Below are 9882 nucleotides of genomic sequence, written 5' to 3'. Positions count from 1 at the left end.
TGCAATTTGTAGGCGAACAAAACAGTAATTCTGGCGTTTTAAAAAAAATTTTTCTCATTACGCCGTTTACCCATCGAATTAATTATTTTTTTATATTGATGGATCAGGCGATACCAAATATGTGTATTTTTAATACTTTTTTTTTCCTTTGCAGGCAATGTCTGCTTGAATACTGGGTTTCCTCTTTTGTGATGCTTAGGCATATAAAATGAAAAGAACACCAGCTCACCTAGAGGTGAAAAAAAGGCTTTGCCCGGCCTTTACTCCAGCTGACTTCAGTTACTGCTTGTCTGTGGGTCTTTCTGCCTGAAGTTTTTCTTAAGCATGTGCAATGCTACTCAACGGTTCAGATTTGGTGATTGACTCGGCCATTGCAGAATATTCCACTTTGCCTTAAACTACCGGGTTTCTTTCGCAGTATGTTTCGGGCCATTGTCCATCTGTACTGTGAAGCACTGTCAAATCAGCATTGCTCTATTTGAGCAGAAAGAATCGCCCTGTACATTTCACAATTCATCCATCTGCTTCTGTCACATCATCAATAAACACTATTAACCTAGTGCCATTGGAGCCATGCATACCCATACCATCACACTGTCTACACCATGTCATACAGAGGATGTAGTGTGCTTTGGATCATGAGCCATTCCAAGCCTTTTCTGTACTTCTTCCCATCATTTTGGTACAGGTTCATCTTGGACAGATGAAACTAAAGAAAGCTTTTCCAGAACGGGGTTGGTTCTTTAGATGTTTTTTTTGGCAAAGTCTAAGCTGGTCTATTTTTAAAGATGATTAATGGTTTTCACCTTGTGGTGAACCCTCTATAGATACTGAGACACCTTCTTCCTATAGTGTTTTTTTTCACTTGGGTGGATGTTGTGAAGGGGTTTTTCTACTGTGATCATCCACCACTGTTCTCTTCTGTGGGTGTCCAGGTCTTTTTGGGTTCCCAAGCTCACCAGCATACTTCTTTTTTCCTGCAGAATTTACCAAACTTGCTTTGGCCACTATTGACATTTTTTATATCGCTTTGATAGATATTTTTTTTGTCCATTGAAAGCTCCTTTGGATGTTGTGGGTTCACAGTAACAGCTTCAGAATACAAATGCCACACCTGGAATCAGCTCCAGACTTTTTACCTGCTTAATTGATGATGGATTAACAAGGAATAGCCCATTAAACAGCTTTTGAGATCACTGACCAATTACTTTTGGTCCTTTGAAAAAGCGGCAACTACATATTAAAGAGTAAACCGAAAAAAATGAACTGTAGTACAAATTGGTATGCATGCAAAATAGGAATATGTTCACACTGGCCATTAAACAGACAAGACCTAAGCCAGAAACAAAATAAATATATACCCTGCTATAAGTAAAAGCAATTGTGCATATAAATAATATTGGGTATTTAGTAAACACCGTTTTTAATATATATATAAAAAAAAACGTAAAAGCCATCCCATCAGCATCAAGGTGTACCCAAATTTGGGATGGTTGTAACATATAGTATACATCTTAAAGAACTGTAATTCCAAAACCCTTGCTCCAATTATGATGTGAATACCCTTAAATTAAGGCCACGTTTACACGTTCAGTATTTTACATCAGTATTTGTAAGCCAAAATCAGGAGTAAAACAATCAGAGGAAAGGTATCATAGAAACAAATGCACAACGTCTGCATTTTTCACCCATTCCTTATTTTACTTACAAATACTGAAGTAATAATTATTTTCAGTTCTATAGCACCAACATCTTCCACAGCACTTTACATTTTAGAGGGGGCTTGTACAGACAATAAGACATTACAGAATAACCATAATCACATAAATCAACAGATACCGGGAGGAGAGAGGGCTCTGCTCGCAAGCTTACAATCTATGAACATATTCAAGAGAGTTATATAATCAATATTGGCGTAAACCGTTAAAATGCCAAACTTTGTATCACTGTCCAAATGTTTGTGGATCCAACTATATACATGTAGCATAGATTAGTCTGACAGGTGGGTTCCTTGTTTCTTCTCCCACACCCCCAACTCCCTCTTCCGGCTGTCTTGAACTGACAGGTCTCTCCCTGAGTGTACTTGTAGGGAGAGACCTGTAACGTCAGGGATACGGATGGAGGAAAGCTGCTGGGGACCCACATACTGTAAAGGTTTCCTCCCTTTGAAAACACCCGGAAGAGGAGTGACATCAGACCAATATGCAAGCAGATCCTGCCCACGTTTAATATAGTTGTAACGCTAGCTTGCGTTACAATTGATTTTGATGGCAAATGTGAGCAGCTCTTTCACGTCATGTTTGAAAGTATAGTTTTTGCAGGGGGGGTGGGGGTTTCTTCATATTGTGTAATACATAAAATATATTTTCAATTTATATTAATTACTTTTACATTTTTCAATGATAAATTTCCTTTACTAATTACAAGATCCAAATAACTATTGGAAAAAAGAGGTCAAGCTGAAGTCAGTCTGCATGGTACAATTTCTTAATTAAGTTGTCTGAGCCTGATATTTATTATAGCGCCATTTATTCCATGGCGCTTTGCATGTGAAAGGGGTATACATAAAAAAACAAGCACAATAATCTTGAACAATACAAGTCACCGACTGGTGCAAGAGGAGAAAAGACCCTGCCCGCGAGAGCTCAGTGTACAAGGGATGGGTGAGGATACAGTAGGTGAGGGTAGAGGAGGTCATCCAGCAATATAGTGGAATAAGGGTTACTGTAGGCTTGTCGGGAAAGGTAGGTGTTCAGGTTCCTTTTGAAAGTTTCCACGGTAGGCGAGAGTCTGATATGTTGGGGTAGAGAGTTCTAAAGTAGAGGTGATGCACGGGAGAAATCTTGTATGCGATTGTTGGAAGAGGAGAGAAGAGGGGAGTAAAGAAGGAGATCTTGTGAGGATCGGAGGTTGCATGTAGGTAAGTATCGGGAGACTAGATCACAGATGTATGGAGGAGAAAGTTTGTGGATGGCTTTGTATGCTATGGTTAGGGTTTTGAACTGGAGTCTCTGGGCAAGGGGGAGTCAGTGAAAGGATTGACAGAGGAGAATAAGAAAACAGCGGGGGGAGACAGACGGATTAGTCGGGCACCAGAGTTTAGGATTGGAGGGGTGCAAGAGTGTTATAAGGGAGGCCACGGAGCAGGAGCTTGCAGTAGTTGAGGTGTGAGCTGATGAGGGCATGCATTAGTGGTTTTCCAGATTCTTGATTAAGAAATGTACAGATCTGGGAAATATTTGAGTTGGAGTCAGCAGGAAGTGGAAAGGGCTTGGATATGTGATTTGAAAGATCAGAGTTCAGGGTTACCCCCTGAGGCAGCTGGCTTGTGTGATTGGAGACAGTGAGCAGCCATTGACTTTGATGGATAGGTTTGTTGGGGGATTGAGTGAGATGGGGGAAAAATGATGAATTCAGTTTTGTCCAGGTTAGGTTTTAGAAATCAAGCAGAGAAGGATGAAATAGCGAACAGACATTGTGGAATTCTGCTTAGTAATGAGGTGATATTTGGTTCAGAGAGGTAGATATGTGTGTCATCAGCATAGAGGTGATACTGAAAGCCGTGGGACTCTGAGCTGTCCTTGGCTGAAGGTGTAGATAGAAAAGAACAGTGGTCCTAGAATGGAATCTTGGGGGACACCGACAGATAGGGGGCGGTTTCTGAGTGGGAGACACCAAATGTCTGGTCTGTTAGGTATAAAGAGATCCAAGATAGGACCAAGTCTGTGTGCCAAGAGATGAAAGAATCTGTAGGAGGAGGGAATGGCTGTGTCGAATGCAGATGATAGGTCCAGGAGGAGGACCAAGCTATAGTGATCTGGCAGATCACAACCTGCTGAGGACTGTGGCTGGTAAGTATAAGACTAAAGGCATGGAACTTAGTTTAGTAGCACCACTCCAGCGCAGTAATATAAAAAAAAAAAGAGCAATGAAGTGGTGCTTTAAATAGCAATAAAAACAGTGGGTTAATCAATTGTAATTTTCATATGTAAACAGGAAGATGTTTAGTTCAGTACAACAGTCACCTCCAGGAAAAAAGAAGTGTTTTTTTTTTTTTTTTTTTTTTTTTTTTTTAGTCTTGACAGCTATTCGCACAGATGACTTCTCGCAGATGCATCTGCTCTAGAGCCCAGAGTGGAATGTGGCTTCTCTGGTAAAATACAAAGTGCATGTTGGGGGGGGACAGGAGCATGAACGCAAGAAGCCCCACCTTCACATGAATTCATACTCGGCCAGTACAGAGCAGAGTACATATTTTGCCTGAAAACGCATTAGTATAGATTAGGACAGGGATGGGGGCATTTCAGAGCTGTGAAAAATGCAGAATATTTGAATAGGGAAGAAGTGCATTGGTCATTAAGGAGTAAAATTGTACTTAGAGAAAAGCTGCGGGTATACATGTAATAGGTGCTGTTGGCCCAGCTATGGATGTGGTAGGTTGGCATTGAGGACTGTACACTGATAAAGTGGCAAAGTCTACCTCAACTCCATCGCAAGAATGATGTGAGTGGAAACTAGAAATCTTTGACCCAATACTGGTTAGATTTTTATAGGCGCACTTTGGGGCTTGCCTAACCAAGGTTAAAAATATATCGGTTTCAATATAATTCAATTGCACACCAATCTGTTCTGTAGTAGTGATATTCCAACAAAAACTTTCAAATCTAGCAAGGAATGGCAGGGTAATGTATCAACCCTCACACAAACAAAATGTGATTAGAGAGTACCAGGATTAAATACCACACTTCCTTAGAATCAATACACCCCAAAATATGTACACCTGGCTGTAGATATTGCTGTTACATACTTGTTATGACACCCCCTAGTGTTCTTATGTTTTTCCCTTTCGGAACATTCGCCTATGTTTAGCGTAGATGCAGTTGCTAGTCTAATGCAAAGATTCTTACTGGCCGTCTACACAAAAGCAACAATCCACCCCACATATGTAGGAGAATCCAGATGATATAACTGAGCATCTAGGACACATTAGATAGATGTTCCCATGGAGAACGGGGCAACAGAACAAGTATCCAGCAGCTGTATACAGATACAGGAGCATTATTTTACCTTCTATTATTCATTTGATGTAACAGAATGTTAATCCTGTGCAACCCATCTAAGAATTACATGGATGGGAATATAAACAACCTTTCAATTTGTGATAGACAAGTTAGCTGAGCCAATACTGTGCTGAAGAATGCAGTTTAGAGGGAGATGAAAACAAACCTGGTGACAGATAAGGTTTCTCCTGGTGGAGAGTGACATGCCAGGACTGGCATGTCAGTATGAGGAGACTTAAATGCCTTGCATGCTCCTCTGGGAAATTAAATATACAAATTTTCTCTTCAGAGAAGAAGAGGACTTGAACTCTAGTGCCACCTATTGGAAGTAACAATCCTACAAGTCCTTATCGACCCTTTAATGAGCCTTGAAAGTAGGCATTAGACCTACTGGTAATAGGGTTTCCAGGAGTCCCTCATGACAGCACCATCAGGAGGTCGTCCTTCATATCCTTGATAGGGACAGGAAACACACAAGAGGTTAAAAGGCCCCTCCCTCCACCCCAACTCCAGTGTTTTTTCAAGTACCACACCAGGATGGATGCAACTATTTTATTTGCCTTTCAACAATCTATGTTAATTTCACATAGCCGTTTCAGGAATATTTAGGGAGGGAATATAATGGGTGCTGTCATGAGGGACATAGGTCTAATGCCTACTTTCCAGGACGTTCCTCCTGACAGCACCATCAGAATACCAGTGTATACATTTTAGGGTGGGACCACTGCCTGGAGGACCTTCCTTCTGAAGGCCATCTTTTGGTCTGATTAGAATGTCCAATTTATGTTTGCAGAAGGTGTTCAGATTTGTCCAAGTTGCCGCTTTGCAGATTTGGTCCACCGAGGCCCCTACTCTTTCTGCCCATGAGGGGGACTTCCCCTCAGCTAAATAGGTCAGATCAGTAATTAGTCTAGCCTATCTTGCTAATGTAGATTTTGTTGCTTTCTTCCCCTTATTTTTTCCCCCAAACTATGAATAGGTTGGAATCTATACGCCAGTCATTCATGTACTGTAGAACTACTCTCATGACATCAAGTGAGTGGAAGGCTAATTCCTGATCATTTTTATAGTCCTGACAAAAAGAGGGTAGGACCACCTCCTGATTCATATGGAAAGGGGTAACTACTTTTGGTAAAAAAGCTGGGTCTAACCTGAGGATAATACAATAGTCTAGGCATATCAGGTATGGGTCTCTGAGAATGCTTGTATCTCCCCTATCCGCCTCGCTGTGGTTATTGCGACCAGGAACACTGTCTTAAGTGAGAGGAATTTTATGCTCGATTCTATTAGAGGCTTGAAGGGCTTGTTGCATAGGCTCTTTAGGACCATGTTTAAGTCCCATGGTGGTATGTGGGATTTAATTGTTGGTCTTAACCTTAATGAGTCTTTCTACCCATGGATGGTGCGCTAGCAGATAATCCATGAAAGCGCTTAATGCAGCAATCTGTACTTTCAATGTGCTGGGTCTTAGGCCTTTTTCAAACCCTGTCTGCAAGAATTCTAGTATTTTAGGGAAGTCTGGAACGGAACCCTCAGATGCTGGTTGATACTGCGAACAGAATCTCTTCCAGATTTTTGTATAGATGGCCGATGTTACAGGTTTCCTACTATTTTGCATGGTTGAGATTACAGCGTTTGACAGGCCCCTAGATCTCAGGATCTGCCTTTCAGGGTTCAGGCCGAAAGCTGGAGAAATTTCACATCGGGATGGAAAATCGGACCCTGAAACAGCAAGTCCTGCCTCTCGGGAAGGATTATTGGATCCTCCAGGGACATTTTCTTCAGTAAGGGGAACCAACTTCTCTTGGGCCAGAAAGGTGGGATTATTATCACCCTGGCTCGGTCTTCCTGAATCTTCTTTAGTACCCACGGTATCAAGGGTAAAGGAGGGAATGCATATGCTAGATTCATGTTCCATCTTTGAGATAAAGCATCTATACCCGCTGGTCTGTCTTCTGGATTGAGGGAGAAGAATTTTTCTGCCTTTGTGTTTTTCCGTGAGGCGAAGAGATACCATTGGGGAATGCCCCATCGATGTGTTATTTGATGAAACACCTCCCAGTTTAACTCCCATTCTGACTGTAGAACAGTTTCTCGACTGAGGAAGTCTGGTACTGTATTGTGGGAACCTTTTAGATGCACTGCAGATATTGAAAGGACCGATCTTTCTTCCCACTGGAAGATTTTTCCCGCCAAGGATTGTAGAAGGTGGTGACATAGACCTCCCTGATGTTTGAGGAAAGCCACTGCTGTCATGTTGTCCGTCAACACTCTGACATGTTGACCCATTAGATGTTTGACACCTTTTCAACGCTTCCCAGACGGCCTGAAGCTCTCTCAGATTTGATGATCTTGGACAATCCTGCGTCCGCAAGGTACCTTGTAGGTATTGACGGTTTACGTGAGCCCCCAGCCTCTGCTGCTCGCATCGCTAGAGAGAGTCACGAAAGGGCTAAATTCCACATGACTCCTTCCTGTAGGTGTTGGCCTTGGAAGTCCACCAAGTCAATGATCTTTTGGTTACCTTCGATAAGGAAACCATTTTGTCCAGATAGATCATTTTTCGATTCCAGGTTGATAGAATTTGTTGCTGCAGTTGTCTCGAATGGAATTAGCTCCACTGGACTACCAGTATAGAAGCTGTCATGAGACGCAGGATTTTCATACATTCTAGGATGGAAACATTCATCCTCCTCCTGAATTTCTTGATCTTGGCTCTGAGCTCTGTCTGTTTCTTTTCCGGCAGAAACGACATTTGTTGTTCTGAGTCTAGAAGGATACCTAAAAAGATCTTTCTTCTTTCTGGAACAAGATGTGATTTTTCCCAGTTTATAATCCATCCTAAATTCCTTAGGGTCAGGATGGTTGATGTTAGGTTAGTTTTCTGCTGTTGTGGAGAGTCTGCCAATACCAGGAAGTCGTCTAAATATTGAATGATTAATATTCCTTGTTCCCTGAGGAACGCCATAACTTCGGCCATCAGTTTGGTAAAGATGCGTGGGGCTGAAGAAAGGCCAAAGGGAAGACAAGTGAACTGGTAATGTAGAATGGTGTCTCCTTTTAGTGCAAACCGTAGAAACTTTTGACTGTGAATTGGTACAGGATAATAGGCCTCTTTGAGATCTGTTGTACACATCACCATGTTGTGCCCGATTAGGGGAATTGTTTACCTGATTGATTCCATTTTGAATTTTTTGTAGACGACTGATTTGTTTAGAGACTTTAGATGTATTATGGTGCGATATTCCCCCCTGGTTTCTTTATTGAAAAAGACCTGAGTAAAAGCCCAAGAACTGTTCTGCTCCTGGTATCACTGCTCCTGAGTTTATTTCCCCACGCCTGTTAGCAGTCTTTTGGAGACCTAGGCGGATTGGGTTGTTAGGTGAAACCTTCCCTGTGGGATCTGTTCGAATTCTATCTTGTAGCCCTGTGCAATAGATTGGAGAATCTATGGGCTGTTGGTAACCTTCATCCATACTTTCCTGGCGTCATCTTCTACGTGTGTTAACACTTGTAGTGGGAAGGGGATTTCTCGAGATACCTCCCTTCTGGTAGCTCCATCTACAAGACTTCCCTTTTCTGGAATATTCTGACTTCTGCTGGTAACGAGGTTTCCGAAAGAAGTACTCCTTCTTAGGTTTCTCCAGTATTTAATCAAATACTGGGCCAAACAGCTGGAGGTCTGAAAAGGGAATGGCACACAATTTACTTAGAATGACTGTCTCCCGACCAGGTTTTTAGCCATATTGCTCTTCTGGATGCAGTAGAAAGGGCTCCATTTCGAGCAGCAAATCTTATTGATTCTGCCAAACCCTGTTGCCATCTTAAGTAGCGGAACTGAGTCGAGGATCTCCTCTCTGGATGTCTTCCTCCCCAGGTGGTCTTCCAGTTGTTCCAGCCATATGCTCATGGATCTTGCAACTTAAGTGGATGTGATATTGGCTTTTATTATCGCCGCAGATGTTTCCCAGGTCTTTTTAAGGAGACTGTCTGCCTTCCTATCCATTGCATCCTTTAGAGATGACGAATCCTCAAACGGGATGGATGTTTTTTTTTGCTACCCTGGCAATCGGGATATCAATTTTTGGGGTTTCGTCCCATAATTTTATATCTTCTGGTTCGAATGGTAGGTGAGTTTTGAAGCTTTTGGAAATTACTAGCTTGTTCTCTGCGTCCTCCTACTCTTCCAGGATCATTGCCATAATGTGATTATTCACGGGAAAAATCTTATTCCTGCGGGTTCTCAACCCCCCAAACATCTCATCCTGCACTGAGGATGGTTGGTAAGGCTGCGTGCCCACTATGCGTTTTTCGAGCGTTTTTTGCTGCGGAATTTCCGCAGCGTAAACGCTTGGTAATCTGTGCCCCATGCTCCCCAATGAAAATCTGCATGTCCTATGCCCGTGCTGCGGAATTTTCCGCAGCGGATTTTCCTTGCCGAAAAATCCGCAGCATGTCCATTATTTGTGCATTTCTGCATGCGGATTTGAGGTCCCAATGCATTTGAAAAACGCAAGTCAAATACGCATGTAAAAACGCTGCAAAAACGCGTGTAAAATCCGCAAGCGTTTTTACTGCCCACATGCAGAAGCGCTGCAGCAATTTTCTGCTTCAATTCTGCATCGTGGGCACATACACTGTTGTCTGCAGTGAGAAACACCATGCAGATAGACCCTTAGGGTATCGGTATCTTCCTAGGAGAAGAGATATTTTTTCTTCTCTTCTGGGGGGGTTCGTGATAGAATTTTCCCTGTCCTGATCGGGCAGAAAAATCCGACAACTCTTCTTCCCCAGAACTGGACTCCAGCTCCTGACGTGGCAC

The sequence above is a fragment of the Phyllobates terribilis genome, unplaced genomic scaffold (assembly GCF_046119375.1).
Source record: "Phyllobates terribilis strain yellow unplaced genomic scaffold, ASM4611937v1 Scaffold_2__4_contigs__length_985480577, whole genome shotgun sequence".
NCBI lineage: Eukaryota > Metazoa > Chordata > Amphibia > Anura > Dendrobatidae > Phyllobates > Phyllobates terribilis.
Note: the sequence above shows the minus strand (reverse complement) of the source record.